The sequence below is a fragment of the Sprattus sprattus genome (assembly GCF_963457725.1).
Source record: "Sprattus sprattus genome assembly, chromosome: 8".
NCBI lineage: Eukaryota > Metazoa > Chordata > Actinopteri > Clupeiformes > Clupeidae > Sprattus > Sprattus sprattus.
In genome coordinates, this window is record NC_137927.1 from 1,089,908 (window position 1) to 1,107,497 (window position 17,590).

The window sequence follows — 17,590 nt, forward strand, 5'->3', positions numbered from 1 at the left end:
ATCTGGTAAAGAGGGCCCAGAAGAGGCTCTTCTTTCTACGGAAGCTGAAACGGGCTGGCTTATCCACACACCTGCTCATAAATTTTTATAGGAGCACAATTGAGAGCATCTTCTGCCAGGGCTGCAGTGTGTGGTATTCAGGCTGCACAGTGGAGAGCAGGAGGGACCTGGCCAGGGTGATTAGGTCAGCAAAAAAGATCATAGGAGCTGAGCTCCCAGACCTGGAATCTGTCTGTAATGACCGCCTGAAGAGGAAGGCAAGGTCAATAAGTACTGACAAAACACACCCTGGACACACCTAGTTTGTTTCCCTACCATCAGGGAAAAGGTACCGCACACTGCGGGCCCGCACCACAAGACTGAGGAACAGTTTTTTCCCAAGAGCTGTAGCCTCCATCACCCCCTCAACCCTCGCCCCTACCTGACCCCCTAACAAAGCACTAAAGACTTGATGGGCACAATATGTACATGGTGATGTGTATGGGTGTGTGAGTGAGCGAGTGAGTGAATGTGTTTCTGTGCATGTGTGTGTGTAATGATATCTTTGCACTTCACAACTGCCTTCCATTTTTAAGTATTTATATACACCGCGTTCCACATTATTATGTAAATTGGATTTATGGGTCATAAACATTCATTATTTTGTTTTCCAATTAAAGTCATGGGTGGTATTGTGTCTCAGGGCTAATTGAATGATTGTAATCAATCTCAGACACCTGAGATAATTAGTTTGCCAGGTGAGCCCAATCAAAGGAAAACTACATTAGGATGTTCCACATTATTAAGCAAGCTACATGTTTCAGGCAAAATGGGGAAGAAAGTGGATCTCTCTGCTGCTGAAAAGCGGCAAATAGTGTAATACCTTGGTCAAGGTATCACAACATTGGATATTTCCAAAAGAATTGCGCATGATCATCGGACGGGGAAGAAATTTGTCACTGATTCACAGCACAAGTAGGTTCGTTCAGACAAAGGCAAGATAAGGAATATTTCTGCCAAACAAATGCATAGGTAAAAAATAAATGCCATTGAATAGCAGCAAACAGGTGTTTGAAGCTGCTGGTGCCTCTGGAGTCTCGCGAACTTCAGGATGTAGGATGCAGGATGCTCAAGAGGTTTGCAAGTGTCCTTAAACCTTATTCGGCCACTCCTAAACCCAGCTCACAAGCAAAAAAGGTTGCAGTGGGCTCAGGACTTCATAAAGACTAACTTTCAAACTGTTTTGTTTACGGATGAGTGCCGTGCAACCCTTGATGGTCCTGATGGATGGAGTAGTGGATGGTTGCTGAATGGCCACCATGTCCCAACAAGGGTAAGACGTCAACAAGGAGGTGGCGGAGTCATGGCCGGAATCATGGGGAGAGAGCTGGTAGGCCCCTTCAGGGTCCCCGACGGTGTGAAAATGACCTCGGCAAAGTATGTAGAGTTTCTGACTGACCACTTTCTTCCGTGGTACAAAAAGAAGAGCTGCGCCTCCATAGCAAAGTCATATTTATGCATGACAATGCACCATCTCATGCTGCTAAGAATACCTCTGGGGCATTGGCTGCTATAGCCAATGACCCAGAGGTATTCTTTGCATAAAAGAAGAGAAACTCATGGTGTGGCCCTCATCTTACCCTGACCTTAACCCTATTGAGAACCTTTGGAGCATCATCAAGCAAAAGATCTATGTGGGTGGAAGGCAGTTCACATCCAATCAGGTGCTCTGGGAGGCTATTATGGCATCCTGATAAGACATTAAAGCAGAAACAGTCAAAGAACTCATGAGTTCAATGGATGCCAGAATTGTGAAGTTGATATCAAAGAAGGGGTCCTATGTTAACATGTAACTTGACCTATTAAGATGTTTTTGATTTTTTTTTTTTTTTGATTTCAGTAAATATGGCCTCCTAATGCTGCAAATTTAACAAATGACAATTTTTAGTTCTTTACAACCTATAAAATATCTTGAAACTCTGAGACTTTGAACCTCTGCATAATAATTTGGAACACTGCATTTTGAGTTTTTTATTTTTGAAAAAATACTGTTATCTATGACGGCGTATTGGGGCAATGTTTGAAATTAAAAAAATAAAAATATATCACAATTCTGAGATACTATCTCACAATTGTGAGATAGTATCTCGCAATTCTGAGATACCAACTCGCAATTCTGACTTACTATCTCACAAATCTGAGATACTATCACACAATTGTGAGTTAATATCTCACAATTCTGAGATAGGCACATTTGGCCAGTTGCCGAACACATCAGTTGCTATTGCGTGCATGAATGAAATGGCTGGTACGGACGAACTAATCAAGTTATACTTTTCTGTTGGCTTTTCAAATAACGAGATACTTATTGTCTTAGCCCAGAGTCACCACATCGTTTTGAGCATTCAGACTCTGAAGAGCCACTGCAAGAGACTTGGCCTGTTTAGGAGGAAGAACCATAGCCGTCTGGAGGAGGTGGTGGCATTTGTTCACCGGGAGCTTCAGCAAACCGGACAGATGCAAGGCTACAGGTGGTTGCAATTGAGGGCAATTCAGATGGGCTTTGTCGTTCAGCAAGAAACTATTCGCCAAATTCTAAAACTACTCGATCCTCAGGGTGTGAACTTTCGAAGAGCAGCCAGGGCCGTAGCCACCATTGAGGACACCGAGGTCATGTCCTCGGTCATTTTTTCCTTAAGTTTCGTTTCATTAAAATGTCCCCCCTTAGGCCGCGTTCACACTAGACTTCTTTTTTTAGAAAAAAGCACCGCCTTCTGCGCCTTTTTTACATGCAACTCTATGGGAAAAAGCAAAAAGACGGACGCCTTTTCAGAAAGGCGCCGCCTTTTATAAACTTCTAAAAAAGCGCAACCTCCGACGCCTTTTTGAGTTCAATTTTCTCAACTTTTCAGAAAGGAGCCGGGTGACGTGAAGCGCCTTATTGACAGCTGACCTATCAGGACGAGGAGAGTAGGTAGTCGCGTACCTTCCCTAGTAACCTTCTATCTTAGTTTAACCGACCAAACGCCGTAGACCATCGTATTTGAACCTAGAAGTTTTTAGTTTAACTTTTTTTTGCTTAGATTTTTAGAAAGTTACCGAGAAATAGACACTGTACAATTTACAAACCACATTATTGTAACTGAAAAATACGTCTAAGAGGATTTGCGAGGTGTCTGAGCTACCTAACTAATGTTAGCATGTTACTAGCCATTAGCGATTAACTGTGTTTTTGCAAAGCATCTGCCCCAACTTTCTTTTCCCGACATTGACATGTATCTTGTACATAATCCATTACCATAAACCGGAGATTTCAAGCGTACAGAAACTCTTCTGAGCAGGCAAGAGTGCCAATATTGGCTAACGAGTTGTAGCCAAATTCCTGGGTGAAGGGCTAAATAGCTTGCTAGCTTTGATAATACACAGCCATTACTACGACTGTATCAACGTGCTACGTTTCACTTAACAGGTCAGTCATTCCCTAAATCTTTAGCAATTGTATATTTAGGTTGTCACATTCAACAGCGCAACATATCCCCTAGCGTTTTGAACTTTCTGTGAGTTGTGACCGTATGTTATGACCGTAATGTGTTTGCATCAGACACAAATATGGCGGTGCTTAAAAGACAGTGACGTCACATAATATCCATGAATTCTGAAGCGCTCAAAAGGCGCTGAAGGCTGCGCTTTTTTCTTAAAAAAGAAGTCTAGTGTGAACGCCGCTTTATACTTCAGCAAGTAAAAATGTTAACATAGAGCAGGAAAACCAAATACATAAATTCCAAATGATCATGTTCTGCCCTCTGCTTAGGTCAGCAGTACTGTTGTCATGGACAGTGTTGGGGGTAACGAGTTACAAAGTAACGGACGTTAGTAACGTCATTACTATTATTGGTAACGGAGTACAATAACGCATTACTCTCAAAATATTGGTAACGTCACTACTTTACTAGACCTCAGTAACGAGCTTTCCTGCGTTACCTAAGCCATTTTTTGCCAGTCCGAAAAGTTCTCTTTTAGTGGCGCGTGCATGCTTCCTGCCTGTGTGCTTATTTTGGCACCGTTGCCACAGAGACCAATTTGAGTGATTTGAGTGACGTAGCTGCTGGTGCGGAGAAGGAGGGAAGCGGGGAAATGGATGAGACGGAGACAGGAGAGTTCAGCCAGTAGCGATATTCTAATTAATACTTTAACTTTGTTGCTCGAAAGGACAAAAATCTGCGTGTCAAATGCTCTATGTGTCCAATTGAACAACATAAACACTCATAGGCCTACAGATAGGATAGCAAAACCGATGTATAAGCAGAATCAGAACGGCAGAAAGGCAGGACGTCAGATCACAGTGACAGGCTGTTTTTTCTCATTAAATGTGAAGGTTGAGATAGTCATAACATTTAATTCAGTTTTACTGGTGGTCCTTTTGTAATACCAACCGACACTTCGTTGTGGATAAGTAAAGCCTGTACTGTTCTCACTACGTGTTTAGCATAACATCGCATAACTATGTTTCTGGATAACAGCTGTTGCCATTTCCACGGGACGAACATTTGAATGATGTCAAAGTAAAAGTCCAATACTATACTGTGTTCGTTTCCATAACAACAATACAAGCAATATACATTTGCAGACCTGAATAAGCAGAGGGCAGAACAGCCAAGGGTGCCAATAATTGTGGAGGGCACTGTATTTGGAAATTTATGTTGAGTGACTTTGAGTATGAGCTTTTCTCTTAACCCACTACAGTGATTCCTACAACAAGCTGGTTTTGTTCTCAGGAGTATGCCCCCATTTGGTTAAGTGGGGTCTCATGTTTCCAAAAGCCTGTTTTTGGCCTATTTTTAATGTGTTACTGCTGATTGACCCACCTGAATGTCCCCACCATACATGGCCACTTGTATCCTGTTTGTGGATTTTAAAGTGAGGCATATTTCTTTGGTCAGACAGTGAGGACAGGGTTAATGTCCGTTCAAGTGGATGGCTGAGTTTTATATGCCCTATTGTTTTACATGTTTACAATTGCAATACACTATGAAAGGCTAAGAGATGCTCTTTATAGAAAATTGAAAATAAAGTGATGAAAGGGCCATGATGTTTGCCCAGCTTTGCGGTAAATTTGGACATTTGCTTAAAAAAAATGAAAAGTAAAGTAACTAGTAGTGAAGTTACTTTTCAAATGCAGTAACTAGTAAAGTAATCTAGTTACAATTTTTGGAAGTAACTAGTAACTTGTAACTAGTTACTTTTTCTGAGTAACTACCCCAACACTGGTCATGGACACGAATACAGTTACTCCTTCAAAGTTCGTCACGTGAGAAAGTTAGCGCCGTTAAACAATACAAAGGTATCGATACGCTGAAGCCTTGTTCCATTATGCCCGGCTCGAAAAACAAGAACTGTAAGTTTTATCATACTGTTATACACGCGTAAGTTACCTAAGATGAATATCTACGAGCTAGTGTTAGTAGTAATATAGGTTACGTTCGCGAGATAATATGAAAATTATTCTTTCATAATTCCGTATTGTAACAGTAACGCTTGTTAGCCAAATGTACGGTAATACTGCTGTAATCTGTAGACTACTTGCTCTGATTCTCGATGTAATGATAACTTGTTCTGTTTTGTATAGCTTAATATAGTATTTTCCGTTTATTTTCCGAAGATATAACACGTAACCAGAATAGAACAGCAAAGATGCAACGTGGTGGCAAGAGGCTGCATCAGTCAAAGTTATCGTTTGCTGCAGCAAGAAAGACGGATGATGACCAGGCAAAGAAGAGGAAAGGTAAAAATTGGCAGTCGCAGTATGAATTATCCATCAATAATATTGTTTGGATGGACAAGTAGTAATGTCACTATCTAAATATGGCATTAACATATAGGTCAAATTATAGTAGCCTAATTATGACTCAGTAGTATAGTACTTAGACCTTTCATTTAAAAAATTCAACACAGAGGATGAGACAGGAGAGAGAGATGAAGAGTTTGAAGGGACAGAGACAGGAGGAGAGGAGAGAGAAAGAGCAGGAGAAGGAACCAGTGAAATTCATACAGAGTCAGCAAGCTCATTATCAGCCCATGACCCAGCTACATATAAAGGCCAGAGTCACTACTCTGATGGGGCAGGGGGGGTTGTCTTATTGGTCCAATGTACTCCATTGCTATATTGTTCTATTCTCACCAGAAGTCACCAGAAGTCACAATTTAAAGGGTTATTTTTCAAAATTTTCTTCAGGGGGTGCGTGCACCCAGACCCCCTAGTGTTGCTAGGTTACTAACTCAGAGCGGAGTTAGTAAGTAAGTAAGTACGTTTCATTTATAGAGCACATTTACACACAGCATACACTGACCAAAGTGCTGTACAATGTCAATAAGATAAGAATTTAAACTAGAATGCGTTTCGTGAACGAACTGCGAGAGTGTGCTTGCTCTGCAGTGCAGTGGCCGAGTGCGCATATGTTGTTGAGGGGCCTCACAGACTGATATCTGAGAACAAAATCTGTATAGTACTGTGTTTTCTGTGGTCATAGTCATAATAGTTCCAGAGTTTCGTTATACTGACTTACTGAGCTAAGTGAATTGTTGAAATTGTTATCTTGGTAAAAGGAAACATCTCTGCAACAATATTGGAATGAATGCGGTTACATAGTCAGCTTTACTTAAAGTGTATTGTAAGATATAGCTTGTTAGACTTAATGCACTAAGAGTTAGACTGTAGGTCTAGTATCTAACGTAAGCAACACTTTTACTGTATAGATAGAGAGCACGTGTATCACATTGGTTTATAGTCTGTCAAATTAGTTGTAGTTATTGGTGTTCGTTGGCATAAAAAGTTTGTCTTCTCTTATAAGCCTAGGTAGTACATCTGATTAGAGCTAGCAACCATGAATTGCAGATTAAGGGGTCCCCTATCTCAGTGTTCATTTTGGCAGCTATTTTTAGATTCAGTCTTAAGACAAAAATGCATAATAGTTTTAGTCACATTTAGTCATAGTTATCCTTCTTAGTTTCAGTCTAGTTTTCGAAAACTCATTACAATTTAGTCTAGTTTTAGGCACATTTAAAATTCCATATTATAGCCACATTAAACTCCTTCCCTTCCCTTCTCAGGCCTAGGGACCTCCTGTGTTGTGTCAACTGCATAGTTATCTAGCTTGCAGTACTTAAATTGTGGATGCAATTAGTCTCCAAGATACAGATCTCATGCCTACAGCTGAATTCGAATTTGTTTGTAATAAATAATCGAATGTGATGATGAAGTACGGTACGCAGCGTCTTAACTGAAGCTCAACTCAAGCAGCTAGCTTGCCGCTAACACTAACTGAAAACACACTGGAACACATAGTGGCTAGGAGGTAGCTAGCTGCTAATAAGTAACATATATAAGTAGCACATCAGCAGTAATGAATCAAGTGTACTGATATTAAATGTGCTACTAAATGTACTACTAACATGCCATTCCTAAATTAAAGCCAGTGACATGATGGTTAACGATTAACGAGTTAATGATGGATACCGACAGTTAGCATACCTAGCTAGGTAGCATTACCATTGGATTTCAATGGCAGTTATGCTAGCTCTGGCTATCCAGACAAAGGAGCCTTGTTTTTGGACACGTATCACTTGACGAGCGGGGGCAATACAGTCATCTGGAAAGTTTAAAATGATACTAAACGAAGGGAAATCTACTGTATGGAGATATTTCTGCTCAGTAGACAATGCAGATTCTAATTAGGCTGGTGGATATGTCCAATGTAAGAAGTGTGAGGTTTTAATGAAATATGATTGATACAACTCTCGTTCTTCACAACGACATGGATTAACCTGGATGGCTGTATGTAGTTTCAGAACGAACGTCAAAGATCTTCAATGGTAAGACTTGTCGGTTGTGCCTCTGTTGGTGTCTCGTAAAAGTGAGTTTTATTAAAGCATAGCGTGTGTATTGTGTAGCTATTTCATTCCGAAATGGCATGGGAGTAAAATGCTCCGCTCTGCTGCTGGTATACAGACAGCCGGAAAGGTTAACAAACGGAATGAAATAGCTACACATTACACACGCTATGCCTTAATAAAACCCACGTTACTCACATACTGGTTAACACTGTTAGAGCGGGTGTATAAACTGTACCTGAAACTGTTGCCACTACATTCGTTTTAATATTTTGCACTCTCTATCTAACCGGTTTTCGATTAGCATGATTTTTATGGCATTAAAGAGAGCTTCGCCTTCTCCTATCTCAGAGTGGGTGACGTCACAATGGCTCAACCTTCCACCATGTTAGTCAATGAGAGAAAAAGGTGATGAAAAAGAGGAATAAAAAAGGAGTGGCAAGGAGTACCGCCGGTAGCAGGTTGCACCGGATCATAGCAGGTTGCACCGGATCGGGCCGGACGTTTTGGTGTTTGAATGGCGTCTCTAGCTCAATCGGGCGAGGAGTAGTTAGCTGCAAGAAAAACGGGGAGAATAAATAAATAAACTAGAATGCGTTTCGTGAACGAACTGCGAGAGTGTGCTTGCTCTGTTGCGGCCATGACAGAGAGAACAAGTGCCTTGGAATTAGTCTCTTCCCCTCCTAGTCTCCTAGAAGAGTGAAGAAAGTAAAGAAGAGTGGAAGAAGAAAAGAAAGAAGAGTGGAAGAAAGAAAGAAGAGTGGAAAGAGTGAACAAGAGTGGCTCTGGATAAAGACAGTAAAGAGCGAGTGAAGAGGGAAAATATTGAAAGAAGGAGAAAAAAAAGTGAAGCAGAGAGATGGAGTGTGAGAGAAAGTAGAGTGAGAGGGATAGAGAGAAAGAAGGAGAGAGAAAAAAAGTAGAGTATTTGCAGGGATCTACGCTAAGGTTTTTCCCAAGGAGCACATGTTCCTAAATGCAGGCATGCAAACTTGTCGCTTTTCGGCGAAATTCGCCGTTTTCCCACCGAAATATGCCATTTACGTGAATCGTGTAGATCCGAGGAGTTTTTTTTTTTAAGGGGGGGGGGGATTTCCGGCGTGCAGCGTTTGGCTGCGGGGAAAAAAGTCTAATATATATATTTTTTTTTTAACGTTATCATCACCATTACTTTCGAGTTTATGAGTTCGTCTGCCAATGATATGAAAAGCACAACTCTCAGGCTGTCAAAAGAACATAATTAGCCAATCAGAAGTAGATTAGGGCGGGTCTTGGGAAAATGTGCTTTCACCACCGACTTTTCTGTATCGCTCTGCCTACGTAGATGCCAAAGTAGAGATACTGTCACACAGAAGCAGAGTAAGTCCAAGAATCCTTGGGAAGATGCCCTCCTAGTTGATGAAGGATTGAAAAAGAAATGGCGCTGGGCATGGATAGAAGAGATAGGGAAGGACAGTAAGCCTTTTGGTAGCCGGTGTAAGAAGTTAAGAGAAGCAGGTGCTCTCTTGTTGTGCTCAAGAAAGCTATGTATGCAACTAGCGGGGAAACTTCCACTTATGAGTAAGACCCCGCTCGTAGAGCAGCTGTTCGTGCTATCGAACACACAACGCTTTTACTGGGGGCAACAACCACATCTGATGTACCGGCATCCATAACTGACCGTTTATGTGCCCTGAAAATATGCGTGTGTACGTTCGTCGCAGAACACGATGCAGGCAAGCTCGCCCAACCCCTGGTGAATTTATGCCAAAAAATAGCTGAAGACAAAATTGCTTTGACTAAACTGTCAATATCCAATCAGCATGCCAGCTATTTTAACACACACGGCATAACACCAGAGTTTAAAAGACGTATTTCGGAAAAGCTAAAGTTTTCCTTAAATGTCGACGAAGGCACCAACAAGAACCTGGACAATGTCCTCGTTCGTTTTTTTGTTGAAGATTACAACGCAGTAAAAACGCAACACTTGCCAGGCAGGAACATGAATATAGCCAATGCATCAGCAATTAGGCTACTGTATGCTAGAATAAAAGATGTATATTTTATTATACGATTATTTCTTCTGAACGAAGTAATTATGGAAATGTTGCAATATAAAACTACATTCTACAGCTCACTGTTGCTCTTTAACGGTTTAAAGTGAATCACTGTCCTTTTTCATATATCCTCAATGAAATGGTTGCAAATCAAATCTTCTTTCACTGACTGAATTTCACATACCATTATAACATGTCACCTTGTGATTGTAGGTCATCTTGAAATCTTCCAAGGACAAAGCTTAGCAGCAAAACTTGATATCAAAAGAAATCGTAAATGCGACATGTGTTAGTACCATATTGTAGTGAGGTGGAGTATTGCTGACCCTCTTGGGATTGCAGTTTCAAAAGTCCCACCATAATCTGCCATCATTCATTTCTAAATGTTTTTTTGTTTGATTGTTTGTTTTTTTGACCCTGTAAAGTGTCCTCGCCACAGGACGACCCCCCCCCCCCCCTCGCACTCACCCACATAGAAAAAAAAGTTCAGGCTCAGGATTTTTTTGGCTTTAACCCCTGCATGAAGAAGCGGCAATTTAAGAAGCGGCAATTTTTCCTCTCACGCAACCTTCTCACCTTTTTCACCCCTGACCAGTTTGCATGCCTGTAAATGAAAACATTTAGGAGCACACAAAGAAATTTAGGAGCACAGCAGGTTTTTTTTACGCGGAAGCAAAGCATGTCATACTCATTTGCGACCTATAGTTACAAACATTGTATTTTCCAACGTTTAACCCCATTCATGTTCAGTTATTCCAAAGCAATTTAGCTGGTAAATTGATCAAATTACTGCATTTGTTCATACAACGCTTTGGTTGACCTCTTATTAATTGTTATTAGTAGTATCTTACATAGCCAGCTTTACTTAAAGTTTATTCTAAGATATAGCTTGTTTGACTTAATGCAGTTAGAGTTAGACTGTAGGTCTAGTATCTAACGTAAGTAACACTTTTACTGTATAGCTAGAGAGCACGTGTATCACATTGGTTTATAGTCTGTCAAATTAGTTCTAGTTATTGGTGTTCGTTGGCATAAAAAGTTAGTCTTCTCTTATAAGCCTATAGTACATCTGATTAGAGCTAGCAACCATGAAAAACCTCTTCTGAAACTAAGAAGGATAACTATGACTAAATGTGACTAAAACTAATATGCATTTTTGTCTTAAGACTGAATCTAAAATAGCTGCCAAAATTAATACATCTCAGTGTTCATTTTGGCAGCTATTTTAGATTCAGCAGCTATTTTAGATTCAGTGCATATTAGTTTTAGTCACATTTAGTCATAGTTATCCTTCTTAGTTTCAGTCTAGTTTTCGAAAACTGAGCACACTACAACAGCTACGCTGTGTCCAGGTACATCCTCAAACGTTTTTCAGTTAACCTAATGATTCAAGGTCTCTCATGAATCATTACTCCCAGGACACGGGTTAATGTTAACTCACGCTATCGGCCACAACAAGTTAACCATTCTTTCAGTATAAGCAACTTTTGCATAGCCCCGCACAGCTAGGATAGCTCACGTTACCGTAGTAGGAATACAAGCCTTAGCTCACTATATCCACACAACTAAATTCATGAATTACTTCACAGGTTTACTTAACAACTTGAATTAAGGAAAATGATCCCCCGTTACGGCTAGATGAAACTGCCAGTGGATACTCCCGTTACGTAGTGTTAGTTAGCCTTTAGCCCCGTACTCAGATGTTACAGCTGCTTAACACAGCTAGGATAGCTCTGCTTAACACAGCTAGGATAGCTAACGTTACCGTAGTGGGAATACAAGCCTTAGCTCACTATATCCACACAACTAAATTCATGAATTACTTCAAAGGTTTACTTCACAACTTGAATTAAGGAAAATGGCGTCTCCAACGTTAACGTAACGTTAATTTATATGTTAGCTGCTACGGCTAACACTATCAGTTTCCATTAAAATTTCAGTCAGTACACTGAAAATGCTGCCATTCAACTCACCTTAACGAAGTGGAAATACGGTAGCTAGGTTAGAAACTGTAGTTACTCTTATTCTTTCTCAAAGTTGAATTGAGAGGGACAGAGAAATACGGTTCCTCTTATTCCTTTTCAAAGTTGAATTGAGAGGGACAGAGAAAATGCGGTTCCTTGGATTTGGCGGAGGTGTCAGTGAGATGCACAGGTGCAAGCCAGTTTAATGAGCCTATTATGATGTCATAATGCACAGAGTTCTGCCATGCAAGTCTATGGAGAAAAAAGGGGATGAAAAAGAGGAATAAAAAAGGAGTGGCAAGTAGTACCGCCACGAAAAGTCATAGCGGCTTGCACCGGATCGAGCCGGACATTTCGGTGTTTGAATGTCGTCTGTATCTCAAACGGGCGAGGAGTAGTTAGCTGCAAGAAAAACGGGGAGAATAAATAAATAAATAAATAAAGAAAACTTGACGATAACAATACTGTGCTTCCCTTCGGGCAAGCACACTAATAATAATAAAAAAGAAAGATAAAAAGTGAATATCATACAACAATACATAGAGGTCATAATAATACAAAAAGGGAACATTCATTATCAGGGCACACCACATAGACATGAACGGGAGGTAAAAGGTCAAGGGGCAAGGAAGGCCAGGGAGTAAATGTCAGTTTTTAGTCTAGATTTGAAGGCAGAAATGGAGGGGGCAGATCTAATGTCCATGGGGAGCTGGTTCCACAGATGTGGAGCAGTGACGGCAAAGAGTTGTTACAAAAAAATATAGGGGAAACCCTTGACCTCGGTATTTCAAAAATCCTGGCTACGGCCCTGAGAGCAGCCCGACTAAGGCGCCGGGTATACAGTATCAGGGGACCCAATGCTTTGTGGCACATGGACTTGTATGATAAGTTAAAACCATACGGTATTGGAATCAACGGGTGTATTGACGGCTTCAGTCGTTTTGTATTATGGATGGAAGCCTACACGACAAACAGTGACCCAAAGGTTGTGGCTGATTATTACATTCAGTGCGTTACACGTTTGGGTGGCTGTCCAGAGCGAATGCGCGGTGACAGGGGGACAGAAAATGGACATGTAGCCAACATGCAGGCCTTCCTGAGGAGGAACGGTACAGACATTTTCGCCAAAGACAGCTTTGTATATGGACGCAGTACAGGGAATCAACGCATTGAAACCTGGTGGGGTATGTTAGCTTTTGTCATTCTACTTTAGAATTTAGCCTATGGATTTTCTGTTTCCAAAATAGCCTACCCAATGCGCGCGCAACCAGGAATCCCAAAACGCAAAGTAGGGGTCCTCTTGTCCTTTATGTCCAGGCCACTTCTCCATGTTCTGAGTTTATTCGCCTTCGTGTCACTTTGTCCAGTACAGTGGCCTGCAGTCCCATGAAAATAGTTACGGTGACAAGACAACGTCAAATAAACAGACTGGGAGCGACTGTCCGACTCAAGCTGGAAAAAAGCTGTGAAAGTTGCCATAATCAGCTGCTTGATACAAAGGTATAGCGCATTAAGTTTAAAATGGTTAACTAAACGAAATGGTTAAATCATTGCGGATTTATTATAGATGTCGTGGCTCTTTTGATCATGCCGGTTCATTGATCCTGTGGGTATGCTAGCCTACTCAGTAGCTCAGCCAGATATAACTAGCTAGTGAATTCCTGCCTACAACGTTAACTGTTGATGCCGCTCCATGTTAATAGTTTGAATTATACTGAGGATATGAGCCGGAGAAAAGTACTCGGACTGCCTTTATCACAAGGTACGTTTCATCGTAAATACACACACCCAACAAGGCCCGCCCATTACAGCTGCCCCATCGTAAGTCTGAGCTACAACTGCATCTAATCTGTCTCTTTTCATTAAATGATTATGCTACAGTATAATAAGCACCTCTCAGCAGATGTCTTCAATATGTTGCTGTGCCATATTTTAAATCTAAATTTGTTAATTTCTCACCTAAAACCCACTAGAGGACACTATTTAAAAGAATATTTTCAAAAAAAAATCTTCTGGGGGAGCATGCCCCCAGACCCCCCTAGATCTTTTGGGTTACAGGAAAAATAATAGCATTTCTCTAGGGGCTTAGCCCCCCCAAAAGTCGGAACCTAGATTCGCCCCTGGGAAGAAGTACTGATGTTTAGTACTTAAGTAAAAGTACAAGTACCCAGGAAAATGGAAGTAAAAGTAGAAGTAAAAGTACTAGGTCAACAATCCTACTTGTTAAAAAGTAAAAAGTACTCACTTTTAAATTTACTTTAAAAGTAAAAGTAAAAGTACTCACGCAATGGGTTGTCTCTCAATCTGTCTAGGCTGTGCCATTTTGATTAAGAAATAGTGACTGGTAATAAATGCCTCTACAGATGTCACTACTAGTAATAATTATAAGCAACAACGTTTATTAATTGGAAAGGTTGTTGTACTTATTGGGCCTATTGTCTGTAAAACTACTCACACTCTATCATACAATTCTGCAGATGACAAGATATCTACCAGGGATTATTCGCAAAGTTAATACCATTAAGCCAAACCAATAAAGACACAATTTTATATCTTTTAATCTTTTATTTAATTGTAAACGTGTAAAAAATGGAAATAAGAAACATGAAAAACAAATGGAGTTGTTAAACTGGTCAATGGAGAGTTTTATGCTCTATTGATTGCAGGGAAGGAAAAAAAACATATTGAGTAACCCAAGACTAGGCATTTAGTTTGCATGCCAGGCAATAACCAGACAATAAAAAGGCAAATCTTCACGTTAGCTTGACATTGCTAAACTACCAGCTTTATCTTACCACTACGTTGAATAAATAATCGAGGTACAATCGTGTAATTTTGATGCTATATGTATGTTTGTTGCTGTATGTCAACATGTATTTTGCTAGATAACAGTATGAAATCATGTCAGTAACCGCATACGATATGAAAAAGTCATAGACATTAACTTAGCATACCAAGAACTCCGCATAACTCGACCTGTTTCTCCAAATTTGAAGGCGAATTTTTGGAGGTAGACGGGACACGCACTGAAACCTTCACGAGTTATTCTTGTGGCCTCGAACTTGAACATGTCCTCAGATGGGGCTGACTCTGAATCCATGCTGAAAAGTTGTTTGATAGTCAGGCTGTTTGTCGAAAGTTTAAGCAAAACAGGCAAGGCTACCGTAGTGCTGCTGCCAAATACACACTCTGCTGTCAATGGAGCTGATAGAGCCACCTGATTGGTTGAAACGTCCTAAAGCATCGCATTCCATATTTTCGTGTAGGCAACATTTTGGCGAAACTGTGTTCATAAAATGTAACGAATAACGACAGATATTGTAGAAATGTAGCGGAGTAAAAGTATAGATAATAGCTGCAAAATGTAACGAAGTAAAAGTAAAAAGTATGCACTATTATTTTAACTATTTTAACTAAGTAAAGTACAGATACGTAAAAATGTAACGAAGTACAGTAACGAAGTAAAAATACTTCGTTACATTCCACCACTGACTATGTTACACCTTAAATGTTGTCAAGTCTCTCTGTCTTGTTTGAGTTAGAAACTGTGGTGAAGGATGTTTTAAAAATTCCTGGATCCGGATCGTGAGCCTGATCACCACCAAACTTTAATCACTTCTTGCTTTTGTCATTTCCAACAAAACTTCAGCAAAATTCATAACTTTTTGAGTTATCCTGCTGACAGACAAACAAACAAACAAACAAGCAAACAGACAAACAAACCAACGTAACCGAAAACAAGCTCCTTGGCAGAGGTACATTACCACAGTGTAAACCTACACCTCTGAAATGTTGCAGTGCAGTGCACTTGAATCCAATACTGGAATCCAATGTGTGGGTTACTTATGGACATAGTCTGATACTATCAGACTATGTCCATAACCCACACATTGGATTCTAGGACTTTGTTCAATTCTGACCTAAAGTCAGGGAAGCTTTCGTAATGCACAGATAACTCGAGCACACAGCCGCAGGTATGTGCAACAGGGCACCGCTGCAAGCCTTGAAGATGATTGAAAGAAATGGTTATCATCCTCCCCACAACTCAGTCGGAGCCGGTGCAGAATCTAAGAAACTTGCACAGATGGTCTGTGTCAGCATTCTTAACAAACAACTTCAGGTGATTTTGGATGATTTTCTGAGAGCAATCCAGTGTTTCTGGAAAGTAAAACGACTTCAGGATTTTTTTTGCAGTTGGTCTCCATACACTGCAGGGAGGTCCTTAAGGCTGTCCTTGATTCTGCTGAGAGGCTTCACCCACTGTTCAATCACGTAAGAGGGTTCTTGAAGAATGGTTTTGTGGGCAATTTCCTGGAGAATGCCATCTGCATTCTCAACGTTTGGTAACCTCCTGCACCCATAAGTCCCAAGGACATCAATCAACTCTTCTTCGTCCTCAATCTGATGTGAACGCCAAGACTCAATTAATGATCTGTCAGAGGGAGGCAGGTATTGCAGAACATTTTGCAGAACACTGCTCCTTGTGGATCCGAAGGCTGCCATCTCGATTATAGATGGAGCTATCTTAACAGGGAGATAGCGCTCCCTCTCCCATCCAAAGGCCAGGATTCGGCCAACACTTTCCCACTCCATTTGGCCGAAGTCATGCCGTAGAAAAGGAACTTTCAGCTCGTTTCCTGTGGTGCATTGCTCCATAAACTCCCCCCAGAACTCAGAGAGACAATCTCGGATGACTCCCCCAGAGTCAACCCCTTTCTCCTGGGTTCCATCTGGTAATACAAGCTGGATTTGCACGTCAGCATTCATGATTTGGTCATTATAAAAATGACTAATGAGCTGTCTAAGAACTTGCCCTCTGTTAATGGTCAGTAACAAAGGAATACTCTCAGTTGGCACGTTGTCGTAAAACATTGGCAATGTGTCATCAAGATGTTCTTCCACATCACCAGAGGTGGTTTGTGTAGATATAAAGACAACGTTACTGTCATCTAGTATGTTGTTGTCAACATGAAGACCTAAATTAATGTAGGAACTACCTTCAGAATCAGCATCCACTACAAGTAGGTTCACTTCTTGTAGAATTGTCGGAGGTAATGTAGCAGAGACAGAGGGAGTTGACTGATGCTCAATTCTGTCCTCTCTCCTCTCTTCAATTCTGTCCTTTCTCCTCTCTTCAATTCTGTCCTCTCTCCTCTCTTCCATTCTGTCCTCTCTCCTCTCTTCAATTCTGTCCTCTCTCCTCTCTTCAATTCTGTCCTCTCCTTCAACTGTCTCATCTTCACTCTGACGGTTTTTCTCCTTGTACTTAAGTAAAATCTCAGCAGCGTGAGCCCCGTGTCATCATACAATTGCCCAACTGTTGTATCACCAGCAACAACCCCCTGTTGAAAATCCATCAAATTGAATTCAAAATCTCCAATGGCCCCTTCTGCATTTTTCCCAGAGGGAAAGATGAGGTCCCTCGCCGTTTTCATCAGGTCCTCCTTAACAGCATCCTTAGGTACTTCAACTTTCCTTGTCCCCCCACCAAGCTTTGTCCTGACTTGTCTGAATGACTCACTGGTCTTGTCATAATTCATGCAACCTAATTCGACTTTTCTCATTGTTTTACGTTGTCTTGTTGTCTTTTGAGGTGGCTTTCCTCTACTCTCTCCCCTCTCTTCTTCACTTTTCTTTCTTTTCAGCTTGTTGGCTAACCTTTGGAAAAGGGTTTCTTTTCTGGCACTGCTTGCATTTCTACGACAAAATCCTAATAGCGCCAGA